The following is a 21390-nucleotide window of genomic DNA, read 5'->3' as shown; positions in this document are numbered from 1 at the left end:
TCACCCTTCTAAAGGCTCAGAACTTCTATAATGATTCAGGCCTTTCAAGTTGTCTACAGCAGCTCACCACCCTGGATTTTGTTAAGAGTGTTGGTGACACGCACGTGTGCTTAGTGTGCAGTTGTTCTAAAGCTACAATTCGGGGTCATCACAAATCAAGCAGAAAATAAGGTTTGCCCGTCATTGAAGCTACAGGGCTGATTTAAAGGGGACCCGTTACCCAAAAAAATATTCCAAATCCTATTTTATCAGGTTAGTCAAGCAAAATAAACTTTAAAGTGGACCTGTCACCCAGACATAAAAAGCTGGATAATAAAAGTCCTTTTCAAAATAAACATGAAATCCAAATTCTTTTTTTTTTTTTTTTTATTAAAACGTCCTAGATTGCCCAGGGTTTACTACTGAATCATCAGATAGAGGGAGAATTCTATTGTTTCTTCCTGTATATATGACTATTCAGCTCTCAGAAAAGATTGTAATTGTTACGTGTATGGCCACCTTTATTCCGGGGCACGATCTTTACTTCTAAAGGGTTGTGGTTGCTTTGGGTTTGTACAGAACCCTAAAACATAATATGCAGCAATTCTACTTCTGAAACATTGCAGGGAAAAAGCACTGAAGCTGGAATTTCACCGATCACAAAATGACAGAATTGAGATGGAAGAGTCTTTTCTATTACAAAAGATGCTCTTTCAGTGCTGCAAATGTATAAGCCACAGGAGTTGTAGGTGTGGAAGAAAGATGAAACAAAATCTTAGGCATGTTTAGTAATGAGTAAATCAGGAAAATTCACCAATTGCAGCATTATTTTATTAGCAGGCTGCATGCACTGGATGTTTAGCTCTGTATTCTCTTAAAGGAAAACTATACCCCCAAAATGAATACTTGAGCAACAGATAGTTTATATCAAATTAAGTGGCATATTAAAGAATCTTATCAAACTGGTATATGTATTTAAGTAAATCTTGCACTTTTACATCTCTTGTCTTGAACCACCATTTTGTGATGGCCTCTGTGCTGCCTCAGAGATCACCTGACCAGAAATACTACAACTCAAACTGTAACAGGAAGAAGTGTGGAAGCAAAAGACAACTCTGTCTGTTAATTGGCTCATGTGACCTAACATGTATGGTTTGTTTGGTATGTTTGTGTGCACCGCGAATCCACGATCCCAGGGGACAGCCTTTTTTTTTTTTTAAATGGCAATTTTCTATTTATGATTGCTCAATGGCACTTACTACTAAAAATATATATATTATTATGAAAATGTTTTATGTACATGAAGCAGGGTTTTACATATGAGCTGTTTTATTCAATATCTTTTTATAGAGACCTGCATTGTTTGGGGGATAAAGTTTTCCTTTAAGACCCAGCTGAGTGCATGTAGAATGGATAGGCTGAAGGTTTAAATGTTTAATCTTCCACTTGCCTCTCAGATTCCCACGTTGATGAGACTCTTAATAGTAGCAAAATTACGAGTCCCCCCCAAACCTTCATTTTTTTCTGCCCCTTCATGGTCTCCCCCATTTCACATCTTTTTTTATATTTCTTTTCCTCTGCTATCCCTTCAGCTCTGCACTGTCACCCATCCTCCTTCACCATTTTACTTAACCTTGACTCCATTTTTCTCTGCCCTGTGCATCTGTTTCCATATCTTTAATTACCATGTATTTATACAACCCCAGTTCCGATGCCTATGGTGGGACCCACAATAAGTTTTCTGGTATCCCATGGCCTAGTCTGACCCAATAAAATGTTTCCTAGACTTACACTATATTGCATAGCGTTTGCTTGTACCCAAGCCATCAATTTGTCATGTATATCTAGTGAAGAATGCAGTATCAGATATCAGTTATGTACATCTTTTCTACCCTACTTTTTGACTACACTTGTTTGCACTTAGCTTTTAGGTCACTACTTCACCCTCATATAATCTATTTTTGTGCCCTCTGCAATGGAGTAGTGAAGGCAATGTCAAATCTCCCTTTCTGCTTCCAAAGCAGTGACCTGTTATTTCTTCAGTGGTGACAGATACAACTTAAACTTCAAGCCAAATGAGACTATTTTGGGCTGTGTTTAAAATAAATTGTGTATTAGAAAAATAAGCATTGAGGAAATGAGTTTGAGACTCTTAATACAGTACATGTTATTGTTAATGTGCGTTTGAGATGGGAATAGCTTGACAACTGTAGCACCTGTTTATGCAGAAACAGCGAGTGGATCTAGCAAAAAGCATGTCTATATTAGACCTTACATTCCTTTGGGGGCAGGCCTCTGTTAACACAGGAGAATATATGTATAGATCGGATGCAGCGAGTCTGAGACCCAGAAAGTCTTCTAACTGAAGTATCTCATCTGCCATTATATATGGGACATGGTAATTTGGTTCACAGCCAGAAATAGTTCAGAGACACAATTACTTCATCATCATCATCTCGTGTTTATATTCTGAACATTTAAAGTGGCCTGTATTAAATACATATTTTTAAATTCAGCAAAGACCTATCCTTCTATCCAGATGTGACTGATGTGCTGGAAGAAACCTATGATCCCAAAAGGCACTCTCTAAACATGTTCTGCTCGTTTCCCCTACCACATTTCAGGTTAATGGAGGTTTAAGGTTCCACATTTGGCAGGATCCCCTGGATCTAATAAGAGAAGTCTGCCACGGAGGGAAAAAATCCTGATTAATCCTTAATCATTGTTCAAATGGGGAGAGATTAGAAGTCTATACCAAATATCAAGATTAATACTGGGAAAGAATATTAACACCCTGCTCTAAATTTGACATCATCTTAGTTAAGGACTCTGGAGAAAAAAAAGTAGAATTGACAGCAAGGTTATTTCACTGCTAGGGGTGTCACACCTTTAATGCCTTCTACTCCTAGAATTGCACCAGGTTCTAACAGCAGAACAGAACAAAATGATGTGTCCCAAGCCTCAGTCTCTTTCTACTTTGCTTCCTATTTCATTATTGCTTATATATTCTCAATCTTATTTCCCTTTGACTTTTTCACATACCCCTTCTTGGTCTCCCCCATTTCAAAGCTTTTCTGTACTTCTCTTCTAATTCTCAGCCCTTCTGATCTGCACTCACTTTCCTTCACCATTTTACTTTCCCTCTACTGTCTTTTTCGCATCCCCGTTTACTTAGATCCATGTCTTCAATTGCCATTGCCGTTTTGATTTTTGCTGTTTTGATTTTTTCCGTCATACCCAGTTTAGTCTCTAGCACCTCTTCTTCACGTCATCCTTTTGAACCTTCAAATTTCATTCTATGGGAGGCACTCACCAGCAAAATTAAAGTGATGCTTCTTTCTTACTTGCACCCTTCCTATTCATAATACTAAAGCATTTTGTAGCTTCCAGTTCACTTCATGGGCAGTTTTACTAAAGAGCGAAGTGGCCGTCTCTAGTGAAAACTCGCCACAAATCCCATCCGCAGGGATATCAACAATTTACTAACAGGAGTAGTGGACAATTTGCTAGAGAAAGAGACCATCGCTAGTTTAGTTTGCACCCTATCGTTAATCGCAAATTCACTAAAGTGCGAATTTTACAGAATTGTTACCTCTTTCACCAGAGTTTCCTTTGCCACTTTAGACTTTGCGAACTGATAAGATGAAGCTACATCCTTCTCAATCTTATGTCACTGACATCATATCCTGTATGTGTGGCAGAGCCTTCGCTGGTGAAAATTCGCCCCTTTAGTGAATTTGCCCCCCTGCTTCTCTATATATTTCCCCTGCAGTGTGTTTGGACAAGCTCCTGCAATTTATTAAATAAATCAAATTTTTGGAACTCGGATGAAAAGGATCGACCCACAAACTCGAATCGAATTTGAATGGAATTCAAATTGATTTTTTCGCAGAAAAAAACTTGAATGTCAGGAAAGCTGCAAACAACTCCAAATTGATCCCAAGACTTTCTCCATAGGAAAAAACAACAATTCGGCAGGTATAAGGTGGTGAACAGTCTAATTTGAGTTCTTAAAGGGCAAGTGTATGATAAATTTCGAAAATCTAATTGAATCTAAACAATTCCCTAGTCTAATTTAACAGTTTTGGCCATAAAAAAACTCGAGAATTTGGAATTCGAACATTTGAATTTTCACTTCGACCCTTGATAAATCTGCCCCTGTATGTACAGAAGGACAAAATGAATTGGAGGCTATAAAATGCTATATTTTACAAGGGGAACAGGTATAGGTACGGCAGGAGAATAATTATAATTTTTACTGTGCTATAATGCCAGCATGTATTTACCTCTTTGATCCTCATTTACAAACAGGATTCAAATCATTAGCGACCAGTCATCAATTAAGTCTGATTTGTCTGTTGTGGGTCTCCACAAAAGACAAACTTGACCTGCAGCTGTTGTACAGTCAGTGTAACCCTATAGCATTGCTACTAAAGATATAATTGTGTCCCACAATGTATCACAGTACTACAGTACATTGTGCCTTTCAAAGTTTGAGATTCTGTTTGTAAATCTGGTGAAGCCCAAGTGATTTCCTTACACAAATTATATATTGTGTAGCTACTGCTACTTCTTCGCAGGCTGTATAAAAACGGCTGCATTAGTGAGGTTTGCAGACAACTGTAGACCTATTTGTAGATTTGTAACAGAATTTTCAAATGAGTGAAACCTGAGTGATGACTGTACATGCCTGGAAGCTTCATGGTTTGGGCACCACTGCTTTCTTAGTCATTGTTTCTTATTAAGGTCATTCCACCCAAATTAAACTGGCTACTAGTACATACTGTCATTTCAATCTAATTACTTTTCCAATGCAGTGTCTGCTATCGTATAGTCAATGAGGTTGCTATGGGAATGCGAAAAATCTATAGAAATGCACTCGGATCACTATTTATATCAATGCCAAAAGCCCTTAAAGTCATTTACCATAAATAAATACTGTTCTGTACAAAATACATAGCCTTAGAAAGATCAGGGATTCAGATGGCCTGCTTAAATATATTGCAGTATATGGGCAAACAATCCTTGATCTGCTTCTGCTTAAATTGTGCAATATCTTTTAATGTTGTTAAAGATTTTAATATGTATAAGTGCCGGGGAGCTTTTTCTTGTTTGTTGGAATAAAATGGCCACAGGCTTATTGTATCCCAACCTTGGCATTTAGAAATGTTAAGCCATGGTGAGCATAGCTTTCCCTTTTGCATATATTATATCCGTTGCAATTATGTGTAGGCTTTCATTACATGCCTGGTTTTAAAAAACAGTAAAACAACCTCATTTATGCCCCCTAGGCATGGCTGTGTTTGCTATGTCTTGTTTTGAAAAGTAAGTTTTCATTTAGGCATGTTCCATTTGCTTATTTTAAGAAATGCTTTCATTGTGTTGTCACATCATTTATATTGCTTTATAAGGTAAGCTTCTACCAAACGAGGGTAAAATACACCAGAATTAACTCTATTAGCGCTTATTTAATAGGAAAATATAACCTATGTTAGGAAACATGACCCCGGTAAGCAAATCTACTGCCATACGTCTGAAAAATGATCCATTTTGTGTGCACATTACAAATACCATCTGTTAAGGTGACACTAAACCTCTGATATATCTTCAGACCATCTGCAGGGCTTTAACAAAATGTTCTTAGAAGTTTCAGAACATACAAATGCAGATACATCAAACATACAGGGCAATTTTATACAATATACTGTGCCAGTAAACTTGTATTTTCTGAATAGGTACTTTTGGGATTATGAATTTATGGTGAGATTGCCCAAAGAGCAGAACTACCTTTTAAAAGCTACTTTCTGTACTGGTATGGGATCCGTTATCCATAAAGTTCCGAATTACGGAAAGGCTGTCTCCCATAGACTCCATTTTATCCAAATAATACAAATTTTTAAAAAAGATTTCCTTTTTCTCTGTAATAATGAAACAGTCACTTGTACTTGATCCAAACTAGATATAATTAATCCTTATTGGAAGCAAAACCAGCCTATTGGGTTTATTTAACGTTTACATGATTTTCTAGTAGACTTAGGGTATGAAGATCCAAAACCCCAGGTCCCAAGCATTCTGGATAACAGGTCTCATACCTGTAATTATTTTTAAACATGTGCAAGACATATTACAGATATGGGGCCTGTTATCCAGAATGCGCGGGACCTGGGGTTTTCTAGATCAGGGGTCTTTCCATAATTTGGATCAGCATACTTTACGTCTACTAAAACACCATTTAAACCCAATCAGATTGTTTTGCCATCAATAAGGATTCATTTTATTTTTGTTGGGGTGAACTACAAGCTACAGTTTAATTATTACAGAGAAAACAGAAATATATTTTTTTTTAAATGTGAATTATTTGATTAAAATAGAGTATTTGGGAGATGGCCTTCCTCTCTGGATAACGGGTTTCTGGATAACGGATCTCATACCTGTATCTATAAATAGGAATGCCCCAAATGCAGGAATCATTTCTGAATGCAATCAAATACCAGCACTTTTTGCAGGATTCACATTCAGCTAAACAGCCCAGAGCAACAATTTTTTGGTTCACAGTTGGTGAAAATGTAAGATTTTTTCTCAGATTTGGAAATCTGGAAATAAAGGTTTAAATTCAGTGCGGTAGTTATCCAAATCCATAAATTATTGGTTAGGAGCTTATTATTATGATTTTATAACCAGCTTGATCTCTGTTTTACGCGAAGGTCCAAATTTAAAGTAAATAATGTGTCAATATCCATATTTTTGATCCAGTAGAAAAATATGAATTTTATTCAGACTGGACAGCTATAGTCGTTTCTGGTACTTATAGTAGTTCTGATATTATTGACTGGTTTAAAGGAGAACTAAACCCTAAAAATGAATATGGCTAAAATGCCATATTTTATATACTGAACTTATTGCATCAGCCTAAAGTTTCAGCTTCTCAATAGCAGCTTCTCAATATACAAGTTTCAGCTTCTCAATAGCAGCAATGATCCAGATCTTCAAACTTGTCACAGGGGTCACCATCTTGGAAAGTGTCTGCAGCTGTTGAGAAGCTAAACTTAAAGGTTGTTGCAAATTATCAAGCAGAAAATTATAACTGATGCTACAGGGCCGATTATTAAATTCTGATGCTAGTTGTGCTGGTTTCTGCGCCGCCATGAAGTAATTATCTGTATTAATTACTAATCAGTCTTGTATTTTGACATTTATAGTCTATGTGTACCGTATATTTTGAGTCGGTCCCTAAACTCAGTCAGTGACAGCAGCACAGAGCATGTGCAGTGAATCAGCATAAAAGAAGATTGGGAGCTACTGGGGCATCTTTGGAGATACAGATCTTTACAACTAAGGGTGCTGGCACACCTGGCTACTGGGGGAGATTAGTCACCCAGCAACAAATTGCCTCTTCTTGGGTCGACTAATCGCCGGAAAAGTAAATTGCCTGCGTTATGGCACTCGGATCGTTGCGACTTTTCAAAGTCGCCCGAAGTTTCCTTGTTAGGCAACTTCGGGCGACTTCGGAAAAACTAAGCGTGCCACCCACCAGCAATTTACATTCTAGCGGGGGGAAGGCATTTAAGGGAGATTAGTCGCCCGAAGAAGAGCCAATTTGTCGATGGCCGACTAATCTCCCCTCCCCAAGCCACATGTGCCACCACCCTAAAGGGCTGTGGTTGCCTTGGGCTAGTACAGAAGCCCAAAACATAATGTTCAACATTTCTAGCCTACTTTCTCCTTTAACATAATGGAACTAGGAATCAGTTATAACATCACTGATCAAGCTGTGAGGTACAAATGGGAAAACGAAGAGCAGTAGAATTGGTAGTCACTATTTTATAACCTGTGTTTTAAATTACAAAATGATGAAACTGAATTTATGGGAAGTAATGCTTTGAAGGAATTCTGGTTCTGGATAAAATTATTTCCAAGAAAACACTGAAAACGGTTACCAAAAAGGAAGAATGTGTATCTTAAGAGTACATGAATAACTCCCAGTCTATATAAATACCAAATTGAGCTGGTTTGCTCAGTGTAACAATATCATTTCCTGGAACGGAAGCATTTTTTGTTTGGTAATATAGATATAATGACAAAAATATTACCATCAACATTGTACAAATAAGGGAATAATGTTTGTTTATGGCATATCTCATATTGCTGTACAGTAGTGGAAAAAGCAGTAGCAGAAAAAAGTGGAAATAATTAGGAAGCTCAGTTAATTCAGAGAAAGAGGGACTCATTTACTTGCATAGGTGCTATATTACATCAGTTTAGTTACTAATGGAAACCAATCAGCAAACAGTTTACAACAAGTTAGCAAATGAAAGCAAATGTCTGATTAGTTGAGTTGCTGATTTGAAGAAGGAATTGAAGGTAGGTTGGGGCTCAAGAGGCAATTTATGAATTAGTATCAAGATCTGCAACGGTCTCTTGGATTCCCTATCAATGCTGCCTTCCTGTTTGGTTTGTAGTAGAGCTTCTGTGTTCAAATCATTTTGTAGAACCTTCTCTGTTCATAAAAGGTATAATTATATTGTTCTGACTCTGCTTTCACAGTTTTCATCAGAAGTTAAAGGTTATCAGACAAGCTTCAAGAAGATTGCCAACATAAATGGCACAATATCAAGATGGCCCCCAACCCTTACTAACACTCCCTTTTCCCACCTCCTTAATCCCATGTGACGTTGTACATTTTCTAAGATCAATACTCACAATTTCTTATACTGAAAAAACTTAATGAACAACTATTTCTACAACAAGATGGCACTGGATGCTACTCCGCCATATAATATATAACTGTATGTGCCAAGTACACATATGATGTTTTTCCCTCAATCTGATAGACACCATCAAAGTGATTTATTTCAAACAAAGAAAAGAAAGCTGAAGGGTATGGATTGACCCATACAATACCCTGCCTTAAACATCATTGAAAATCTTTGGGGGGATCTTAAACATACAAAACGGCCCAAGATGATCTCAGAAAAAGAAGTGTTGCTTAGCAAAGAAAGTGGCAAAAAATCCCTAAAACATGAATTGATAGAATCTATGGGGCAGATTTAATTAAAGGTGCTAGCGAAAATTTGCCAGAAGTTCCATCCACAGAGACATTGCCAATTTATTAACAGGTTTAGAGGACAATTCACTAGCCAAAGAGTACATCGCTAGCGAATTTTCACACCCTATAGCCAAGCAAATTTTCGCTCAGATAAACAATTGTTACTCTGAAAATTCTGGAAATTTTACAGAATGCTATCTCTTTTGCCAAAGTTTCCTTCGCCAGCTTAGACCTGGGGAACTGATTAAATGAAGCTTCATCCTCCTTAATCTTATGTCAGTGACATCATATCCTGTATGCTGAAAAGTCGTAGAAACTATAAATAAATGCTGTTGTTTTTTCATATTGTCCAGGATTGTCTTTAAAAGTTGTAACTATCAAACATTTTTGTTTTAAAATTTTTTTTTACCATTTGAGGGGCATGCCACATTTGTTTTACGGCGGGCTCATGTCTAGGGCATTTGAGGATCGCTTTTGTCTTTACTTTGCTTCCTTGGACATTTGTAATGATAATTGGCCACTTATAAATAACTAATCACTAATAAAGACGTCTATACAACCTATATGTACACGCCCTATTCAAATCGACGTAAGCATATTAACGAAGTTTCACTAGGCAGAAACTAACATTAGTGAAAGTTCAGTATGAAATGCTCGCGCTGACAAATTAACGCTAGTGAAACTTCGTCAGCATTTGGATGCTGGAGATACAACTTTTAGTGAATTAGTATAATGGTTGCAAATTTGTGCGTGGCGAAAATTCGCCCTTTAGTGAATTTGCCCCTTAGTTGGATAGAAAAGGCGTCCACAAACTGTGAGCTGTACAAAAATACAAAATACTGACTTACTATGGGTGTCCAAACTTTTGCACACACCACAGTTACCTTTTTTTTTTTTCCCTATGTTTTACAGTGTATGAAATAAAATGTAACTGTGCATAAACATTTGCAAAAGGGTGCTCAATCTATTGCAGTGAACTGTATATACACCAAACCCGTGGGCAGGAATCCCATAACCCCCTTCTTAGTTTTAGATGAGATTTCCCCAGACTTTGGAGCAGGTTGTAGACTTCCTATAAACACAGATTTAGGAACTAAACTAGATACCAGGATAGCAATATGTATTTTTACCAGTTCTTGATACCCTGTGCGTGGTTTAACCAATGATTTCATGATCCTTGGTTAATTCCATTTGTCTATATATTTATTACACTTTGCTACAGCTCTCTGGTACTGGATAGGACTACCAGTTTCAACATGGAAATGTATATCTTCGCTGAATTTTTTTTAAAAAAAAAATTCAGGAATTCAATGTTGTAATGAGTTTAGAAATGTCATTATCATTAGAAGCCAAAATTGCAGCAAATTTGCAAATATGCTGCAGAAAGGGTATAAACATGTGTTCTGTACATTCCACTGCCCCTATTATCTACTTCCGTCATATAATAAGCATATTGTAAACAAACCGCTTTTCAGAGACTCTTTCTTTTCCTTATGAGGATTTAGTCAAGGAAAACAACTTAAAGCTGGCACAACAATAGGAAAATATGAGGCCCTGAACATTCAATGTCAAGTTCACTTTGTCAGCGAGTTTTTGTTTAGCTTGCATGATCAGAAAGTTTATTTTAACAGTAATACTGTAAAAGAAAAAATTGTATAAATATCACTTTATAAACTGCCGGCAGATGTGAATGTTACATTTTACATGATCTCGTCTTAAAATAATTTCTCCATTGCAAGCACAGAATAAAGCTGTTAGATACTTTTACAAGACAAGGAGCTATAATAAGCAAAGTATTTCGCTGGTCACAAATACCATTTTCAATTTTAACTCATGTTTGTTGGATCGGAAGCTTCTAACGATAACTGCCTGACTCAGTAACGGGAATATTTATCAGTAAAATATTTTTGGGTGGCTGCTTTTTCAGAAATTTGAATCATGTTGGCCTTTGGAAGAGAAGATTAAATTATTAATGAGCAATACATTTTTATACCGCTGTATTTTTTACCAGGCCAAGATCTTGCCAATCAGGATATAGAATGTGATATAAACTAATGTATATAAAATTGTATTCCTTCTAGGGATACACCTAATCCACTGTTTTGGATTCTGGTGAATCCCTGAATCCTTCATAAAAGATTCGGCCGAATACCGAAATGAATCCTAATTTGCATATGTTCAGCCAGGCACACGGATTTGGCTAAATCCAGATACAACTGAAAAAGGCTGAATCCTGGCCAAATCCTGTACTGAATCCTGGATTCGGTACATCCCTAATTCCTTCCATAGCCAGTGTCGGATCTGAGGCCTGCAGCCTTAGGTCATCCCCCAGCCACGAAGTCCGACCCTGTCCATAGCAGGCTGATTTATACACTATTTGTGGGTGTTATGTACCAAATCAAAAACTGTTGAAGCCATTTGTACTGGAAATATTAAGTATAATTAAAAGTTAATACACATTATGTAACACACAATATACTATATTACTGCTATTTCCTTCATACATTTCCCTTTTATGGCAGTAGAATTTAAAAGTTAAAGCAATCAAAATTTTTCGCTTGCAGAAAAAATATATATATTTTTTTTATTTCTATTAACAGTGGTAGCTCTCTTTCCTGGCTGGCGCCTATTCTTATTTCTACTTGAAAAGCATGGACAGAAGACACTCGGTCTGACACGTTGCAGTTTTTCAGTTAGTCTACAAAATTACCAAGTCGCTGGGTATTACCATAGCAGTTTGTTCATAGAAGACCACAGGGCACATGTATTTGCACAATTACAGTGAGCCATGTTCAACTTCAAGTGCAATTGCCATGGTTTTTTCCCCACAATCCATGTTTGTTTTGCCAAAATTGCGTTGTCACTGCTGCTGCACAGGGACAATGCTCCTGTGCTGCGCCTACCATAATTCTGTTTGACAACACAATTGCACTCCATTGCAAATAGGGTGCAGCTGCACCAATGTTTTCAAAGTCTGCCACCCATTATTTATCATTTACGGTGCCGGTGTTTGTGCCCTATTCTTTCTGCACAAATGAACTGCACAAATCGATGCAGGATGCTGAGGAAATGATGGAGCTTCCACTTGATCTGGAGGTGGGGCTATGAGACAGGATTTTAATCTTAGAAAGCACAACATTAACACAGCATGTATTATACAGCCTATTTATAGATAGTTAAAATAAGAAAAGTGTCAGGTGTTTGTCAAATTGTCCTATTTCATTTACTTTGAATGACTCCTATTTAGCTGGAAATTGCATTCGATGCACTTTTCCTCTAATGCTGTTAGAGAATTACAAAACTTTCACTTTTGCCCAAGCTTCCATTACATTTGTTCACCACTAAAGAGCTTTTGTTTATTTTTGAAACTATTAAACTTTACTGTTTTGTGTAAAGTATTGTTCATGTTTTTTTGATGTCCTAGATATTCTTGAAATTCTAGATATTCAATGGCTGATACACCAATATTTTCCTATATCTCTACTTACCACTTGACAAACATTTAGACCAAGGTTCCCTCTAAGAAGTGTACTTCTACCCACGCACACAACAAATTGTGGAGCGCACAAAGGGGGTCATTTATAAAGCTTGCGCAGCGCATATTTATTGGCAAATGGTTGTATTGCCCAGGTTTTTTCCTGAACCCTAAAAAATTGCACTGCTGTGCACGTCCTTCCGTTTTTTGCGAATGCGCATTGAAAATACAAAGTTGCGCAAAGTTTATAAATGAGCCCCAAAGACTTTTGTCTGACAATTTGGCATTTATTCTGATCTGAGCACACAGTTTTTAAAATTGTGCGCACAAAATATTTAAAAACTTGATTCGAATTTAAAAAAACTCGATTCGGGGACCCATTTACTTAGCTTGAGTGAAAGAATAGAATAAAAAAACCTTCCAATTTTGAATGTTTTTTTTGGCTACTTCGACCATCGAATGGGCTACTTCGACCTTCGACTTCGAACGATTCAAACTAAAAATCGTTTGACTATTCGACCATTTGATAGTCGAAGTACTGTCTCTTTAAAAAAATACTTGCGTTATATTTATCAAATTTGAATTTAGAGATCTTCACAGTCCACTAGAGTGAAATTCTGCCACTCTCCATTCATTTCTATAGTATTTTTTTAAAGGAGTATTTATCAAAGGGTAAACTTTCACTTTCAACCATTGATTAATACTCTTTTAAAAATCCCATAGAAATTAATGGAGAGTGGTGGAACTTCACTCTAGTGGACTGTGGAGATCTCTAACTTTACTCTTTGATAAATATGCCCCATTGACTTATACAGCACTTCGGCAGATTTAAAGAAGAAGGCAAGCTACAATAGATTGTAGATTAACGACAATGGTGCAAGCTAGAACACTATATTTATTCTGCAGAATGCTTTACCATACCTGAGTAAATAGCTCTAGATACTGCTCTCTGTTTGTTTAGGAAAGCAGCTGCCATATTAGCTTGGTGTGTCATCACTTCCTGTCTGAGTCTCTCCCTGCTCGCTCATAGCTCTGGGCTCAGATTACAGGAGGGAGGGGGAGTGGAGCAAACTGAGCATGCTCAAATCATAGCTCTGAAGGTGTATGCTGAAAACAAGAAGTATGATACAGAAGCCCATGTGTACACAATAGAATAAATGAAATGTGGTGTTTCTTTTGTCAGTGTTTACTTGTGTATTTATATAGACCTTTCTGATAAAGCTTACTTAATTGTAACCTTTCCTTCTCCTTTAAGGCGACGAATAGTCAAATTCGAGCCAGAGTATGATAAATCTCAAAATTCTAATTAAAACTCAAATTGAATTTGGCTAATTTACAATTCAAATTTGAGAGTTTTGACCCCAAAAATAATTTGAATTCGAATTTTCACTTCAACCCTTTATAAATCTGCCCCTTATTGTTAGGATTATATGGTTAAATTAATCCCAAGGGGGAAGCTTAATTTTTTGCCAGTAAAATGGTTAAACTTTGTTCCTGATAGGGTTTTAAAACGCTGCATCAGACACAGAGCTAAAATGGAATAGACGAACACACTGGCAGGATGTCAGAACAGAGGATCTATTGACCATGAAAATCCCTTAGGCCAGGAACTGGGTGGAAACTGATATATCTGTGATTCTGAACATCTCAGCAGATGTTTCACTGCTGTTGCCATGTACCGTATTTTATACTATCAGGGATTTCCTTCACATTTCTTGTATGCCGAATCCTTGCATAAACCCTTTCTTGCTAATTTTTACTTCACGTGTGTTAAAACTATGAGCAGGCAAAGTACGACTTCCATGATTTTTGCATTGGCGTTTTCAGTCACACGAGAAATATCTCTTTGTTAAGATGGCGTGCACATGCTGGGAAGCTGCTGTTGGAAGCTGCTGTTGGAAGCCTTAAAAAATGACTAATCTTGTAAAGTTTCTGCATTCACTTAAGCTGGCTACCTGACAAGTCACACAGTTGTGATATTTTGGGAGCCTGCTTGTAATTTTATTTTGGGTGAAAATAGTCACTGGGAAGCAAATTGTCCTTAAAACCCCTCTTGCCTACAAATATGTCCCCAGCTAGAGAATATACTAGTCCATTTTTCTCATACTGTGAATTACAAGGCTTATTTTCATGTGCTTTTATTGCACTGGGCTCATGAGGAGAAAGTATTTTTGCTGACTTTAATCCTTTAGGAAAATGATCATTAAATTTTAATATAAAGATTGTGCTTTGATTAGAGTTTGGTATTTAACTGCATATTAGTTGAGAATTAATTATCAGCTCAGCGTTACCCTACTTATTTCTTACCCATTAAGATAGCTAGGTAGTGCTATAATACAGTCATATGAAAAAGTTTGGGAACCCCTCTTATTCTTTGGAGTTTGGTTTATCATTGGCTGAGCTTTCAAAGTGGCAACTTCCTTATAATATATCACATGCCTTATGTCAGCAGTGACATAAAGTTTATTGGATTAAAAGAAATATCATAACAAAATTAGACAGGTGCATAAATGTAGGCACCCCAACAGAGATATTACATCAATACTTAGTTGAGCCTCCTTTTGCAAATGTAACAGCCTCTAGATGCCTTCTATAGCCTTTGATGAGTGTCTGGATTCTGGATGGCGATATTTTTGCCCATTTGTCCATACAAAATCTCTCCAGTTCAGTTAAATTTGATGGCTGCCGAGCATGGACAGCCTGCTTCATATCATCCCATAGATTTTCCATGATATTCAAGTCGGGGGACTGTGACGGCCATTCCAGAATATTGTACTTCTCACTCTGAGTAAATGCCTTTGTAGATATCGAAGTGTGTTTAGGGTCATTGTCTTTTGAAATATCGAACCACAGTCCAACTTTGTGACTGATGCTTGAACATTATCCTGAAGAATTTGTTGATATTGGGTTGAATTCATCCGACCATCGACTTTAACAAGGGCCCCAGTCCCAGAACTAGCCATACAGCCCCACAGAATGATGGAACCTCCACCAAATTTGACAGTAGGTAGCAGGTGTTTTTCTTGGAATGCGGTGTAATTCTTCCCCCATGCAAAGCGCTTTTTGTTATGACCAAATAACAAAATTTTTGTCTCATCAGTCCAAAGCACTTAGTTCCAAAATGGCTTTGGCTTGTCTAAATGAGCTTTTGCATACAACAAGCAACTCTGTTTGTAGCGTGAGTGCAGAAAGGGCTTCTTTCTCATCACCCTGCCATATAAATGTTCTTTGTGCAAATTGTGCTGAATTGTAGAACGAACCATTGTAGAACAAACAAGCAGGGCTTTGGAGGTGATCTTTGGGTTGTCTGTAACCATTCTCACAATCCTCCGCATATGTTTGCGAAACGGTGATTTTGATGCCGGCGACAATTTGCTGGCGTCAAAATGGGCGCCGGTGTCAAAATTGACTTTAGCACCCATTAAAGTCAATGGGCGTCAGTTTATCATCGCTGGTGTCTAAATTGGTGCCGGCTTCGGAACCGTCGCCAGCTAATTTTTTTTCATGAATGTATTTGCCAGTGGCGAAACGGGCAAATTTGCTCCCACCACTACACATCACTAAGATAAGCCAGAGGAAAAGTAGAACAGTGTTAGAAGTGGGAAATATAGAATAGTATACTGTTAGCTGTACTGGCCTATTGAGTTAACACTTTTAATATCTTCTTTTTAATATCTTTGTTAATATCTTGAATACCCAGGCTTTGCAGAACTGGGGTCCTATGTTCAAATCTAGAAGGGGTACTATAATTAGTATGTTTTCCGTGTGTCTGTGTGGGTTTACTCTTTGTACCCTGGTTTCCTCTCAAAATGCAAAAATACATAGGAATATAATTCTTCTTCTGATGACAATGTGTTAACGTAATAGGAACCTTAGATTGTAAATTCCACTGGGGAATGTACTGAAAATCTCTGTGTGATGGCACTATATAAATAAAGCATAATAATAATAACCATAATAAAACAGGGCCTGGCTGGGCAAGTCTTTAGGCAAGCCAAGCTGTTTAGTCACTTACAGAGAGGGTATGTGTGTGTAATGCATTGGGCCTGGGCATTCTACTTACAGTATTTATCAGACTTAATTAACACTCAAAATGAGAATGGAATTAAAAAGATAATAATAAGATGTATTGAGAGAAAATGGACAAACTGAATGAAAAGGACTTTCGGAGAAGGAAACTCCATGTTTGGTTGCTGAAAGGTAGAATACTTACATTCCCAGTGCAAAGATAATTCTCCTGCATAATGAATTCTGCTTGTGTGATATAGTTTAATAATATAGTAATAATTGGACTCTCATTATTATAATCTCAGTCTATGGACTACTACATGAAAAATATACTGAAGATGAACACTTGTTTTACAGAGCTGACTTTGTACCTATAAAGAATGGCAGCGGTTATAAGAAAACAGCTCTTACAGTATGGTAGCAAATAGTCACAGAGACACTTTAAACTAGCAGAAGTATCCAGTTAAAGGCGGTAGTATGCTCAAGTACAAACATATGAATACAGCTTTTTTGCCGTACAATAATAATTAAAATAAATATAAAGATAATTACAATAATATCATTGATACAAATTGGGGTTCGATATTCTATTTGTCTGCCCAACATCTGGTGTTCTTTTGTTTTTTACACACGGGGAGTTATTTACTAAAAACCCGATTTTATCTCATTATTTAAATTCAAAAAAAACACATCCAAACTCCCATACCTGATTTTACTTTATGTATTATTAAAAAATGCCCCAAACAGCCAGACCAGATTCAGAGTTTAGTAAATAAATGTTAAAGAGAAGGGAAAATGGAGACCATGTATGCAGAATGGGAATGGAAGGACAGAGAACTAGACTAAACTTGAGCCTCTAAGGGTCAGGCCACACAGGGCGTTTTGGGGAGATTTGGTCGCCTGGCGACTAATCGCCTTGTATTTGCGGCAACCAATCTCTCCAACCGCCTTCCCTGAATATGCGCCGGCTAAAATGAAAAAAAAAAAAACGCCGGCGCTAATCACATGCGGCGATTTGTTTTCCGAAGTCACCCGAAGTGCGTGTGATTAGTGCCGGCGTTTTTTCATTTTAGCCGGCGCATATTCAGGGAAGGCGTTTGGGGAGATTGGTTGCCGCAAAAACTAGGCGATTAGACCAAATCTCCCCAAAACGCCCAATGTGGATTTACCCTAAGAAATGAAAGAAGTAGAAGAGAATTGGGAAACAGAAGGGAGAACAGAAAGGGTAAACAGGAAACCATGGTACATGGGATGAGAAAGTAAATATTGGGCTAAATTATCATCTTGATATTGTGTTTTAAATGTCTGCATATTTTCAACTGCAGGCCAATAGTGCAAACCCAGTTAGACAGGTCAGCTCTACTCCTGATTTAATAACTTATGACAGGGTAGAGATGTATCCAAGATCCTTTATTCTGCAGCAGGTTTAATCTTGCCCTAAGGCTCCCATCTTTGAAACATAACAGAAATGACTTGGAATTGTGTATCTAGGAATACACATTCCAAAAAATGCTATAAACACGCAGAATTATATACATGTAAGCAGTGTAAGCCATACTCTTTTGGGCAAGCTGTATAGGAACATTGAGCAAACAGTTTGTGTATATACCAGGGGACAGCTATAAATAATTTAGTGATGGTTTTGAATGGGATCCTACAGCACTCAATCAATAGCACACACATGGCAAACAACTTACTGCATTAATCAGATCAGCCATTAACACAGTTCATAGAATACAGGTGTAAAGAAATTAGGGGACATAATACAGAGTTTATTATTTTTTCTTCTATCCAGTCCACATCCAAGCAATTGGAGGTCTTGACTTGTTTGGTGGCCAGACTGGTGCATACTAGTTTAGCTAAACCTTATACAAGTTTGGTCTACATTCATTCAGTACAAGAATAATGTTGATTTCAGTAGCAGAATAGAAATAAAGTTCAAGATTTAAGCTTCATATTGGTTACAGTGCTTCAAATGTAATGTACTGCCTTACTTAAACATGTGTGTCCATGGGATGTTCTATCAATCAATGAAAGGATGTTTTTTTATATCTGAAAACATTAACCTTTAATTGTATTGCCCATAACTAAGGCTGTTGTGACCTTATGTCTGGAGTATGATGGCTTTATCACGTACCTGGATAGTAGAGCCCAATCAGACGTTCTTAAGTCACATCTTCAGATTTCATAATACTAACCCCTGGAGTAAGGACAGGGACAGGATTGTGTAAATAGTCAGGAGTGCCAATGATAGGAAGTAGCGGGTCCGAAGAACCAATCAGAGGTCAGAGACAAGCCGTGGACAGGACATAGGTTTGAAGCTAGAAATCAGGCCGAGGTCAGGGAAGATTCGTAATCAGAGGACATATACACTAAAAAGACATATACTCTAAATATACATTTAATCTGAAATAAGAATTATGTTGCATGTTTCCATAACACAATTTGCTTGATACAGTGCCCTTGCCACAAGTAATATATGGGGAGAATTCAAAGATGACTGAAATACGTTGATATAAATAATACGGCAAAGCACGCTTTAAAACAAAATGTCCTTGGGCATTTAAATACATGGCAACGTGGGAATTTGATGTTTACAAGTCTACAAATAGTTATAGTCCATTTTTTTAAAAAAGTGGTACAATTAAAATTTAAAAAAAACTCTAAATAGATCTGGGAACTGTAAATGTATCCTTGTATGGTAAGCTTTCCTAGACTGCTGGGCTGGCCCAAGAGAGAAAATGGCAACTTGGACAGCAGCCTGAAGGCAAATTAGAGGCAGATCTGGGATGTGTGATCCTTAGATCCTCATTCTATTGCCAGGCATACTGTATGTGACAACACTAGCATAGTGACCTTTATTATATACCATACAGTGCTAAGAATAATTACATTTGCATTATAACTGCTTATTACTTTATTTTGTTCAGCTCTCCCTTTCTCTTGCTCTCTCTCTCTCTTTATATATATTTATGGAGTGCATACCTCTTCTGATGAAAAGCAGTGCACAGTGTGATGCTAGCACCACTATACTTCACTGTAGCTATGGGATTTTATGAAGTGTGGGCCATGTCAGATTTGTACCACATATATTGCTTTAAACTTTCAACAAAAATATTTATCTTGGACTGATCTGTCTCAAAAATCTTTTTTCTAGCTCACTCATGCTTTTTAGGAAACCACATAGGTGCTTTCACATGGTTCTATGCAAGTTATGGCTTCTTCTTTGCCACTCCCAGTATTAGCCAGAACATTTGATATGGTTGAGCCATGCTTAGGGGCAGATTCAGTAAAGGGTGAAGTGGCGGTCGCTAGCGACAATTCGCCAGAAATCCCATCCGCAGGGACATAGCCAATTCACTAACAGGTGTAGAGGACAATTCACTAGCGAACAAGACTGTTGCTAGCGTTTGTTCACGCCTTATGGCCAGGCAACTTTTCTCTCTGGCGAATGGTTGCTACTCTGTAAATTCACTAATATGTGAATTTTATTAAACGGCATTAGAGGATCTCTTCTGTCTTTATTTTGCTTCCTTGCACATTTGTAATAAAAAGTGGCATTTGCTCCAACATCTCTAAAAAGGCGTCCACAACTTTAGTGTACCCGCCCTATTCAAATTGACTTAAGTGTAAGAGTACTAACAAAGTTTCGCTAGGCACAAATGAATGCTAGCAAAACTTCGCTATGAAATTCTCAAACTGCTGAAGTAGTAATAATCCCTATTATAAACAGACAGTTCAGCCATCAAATTGGAATTTGTGGAGGAGGGGATTTATTTTACCTAGGAAAATTATACATCATTTTTTTCAGGATAACCCGGGCTTTCTAAATCTGTTTACATGTTTGTGTAATTCCAATTCTGTAACAAGATAGGGTATAAATACAAGAAATGTTGCATAATATAGGGATTTATATCAGAAATACTGTATGTTTTATAATTTATCACAAGTGTCAAAACTAAAAGAGGTTTTACTTTTCCTTTAGAAAATATATTCACTTAAATTGCTAATATTGCCTCAAGTGTGAGTTAAAAACTTTTTACATATCAAATTATATGAAATACGCTTTTTTGTTTAATCAGTGTTTTACTTGTTTTGTTAATGAGGCGTTTACACCTAGACAGAAATTTGTGCCCTGACTATAAAATGCTAATCCCTATTAATATTAAAGTAATTCCCCAATGGGGCACATACAGGAGGTGTGAAATGAAGATTGGTTGAACCAAAGCAGAGCAAGTTATCTTAGAATTGATCTGACACATGGGGAAGTTTTATACTGAGCTTTGCTCCATTTTTAAAGGGGACCCGTCACCCAAAAAAATTATTTCAAATCCTATTTTATCATGTTAGTCAAGCAAAATGAACTTTAATTACACTGTATAAATTATTTGAATCTTGTTTCCATCAGTCTGGGACTCATAATTATAGCAAGCAGGCAGGAGCCATTTTGTGGACACTGTTATTAAGACAAGCCTTGTATCATCTCAGAATCTTGTTTGTGCACCAGAATGTGGGACCTGATGTCCATCCCCATGCCCTGGCTACACAATTAAATGGTTAAGAGAACTGGGGGAATGTGGGGAGAGCAGTGACACCTATTAAGTGCCTAATGGAAAGTGAAAGTAATTGCTTGCCCCACCTCTATGCCTAGGCATAGAGGAGGGGCAGGCAATATTTGATTGACAGCTGATATTTTTAAATGAGTTTACAACAGCTATGAATGCTTTAATAAAAAAGAAATTGGATTTCATATTTAATTTGAAAAGGACTTTTATTATAAAGATTTTTATGTCTGGGTGACGGGTCCACTTTAAAATGTCGGGAGAAAATGTTGTTTAAAATGTAGTTTTTTGCGCCATTTTTATGTTGTTTGAAAGACAAA

Source organism: Xenopus laevis, chromosome 1L (assembly GCF_017654675.1).
Source record: "Xenopus laevis strain J_2021 chromosome 1L, Xenopus_laevis_v10.1, whole genome shotgun sequence".
In the NCBI taxonomy this organism is placed as follows: Eukaryota; Metazoa; Chordata; class Amphibia; order Anura; family Pipidae; genus Xenopus; species Xenopus laevis.
This window is presented reverse-complemented; position numbering follows the sequence as displayed.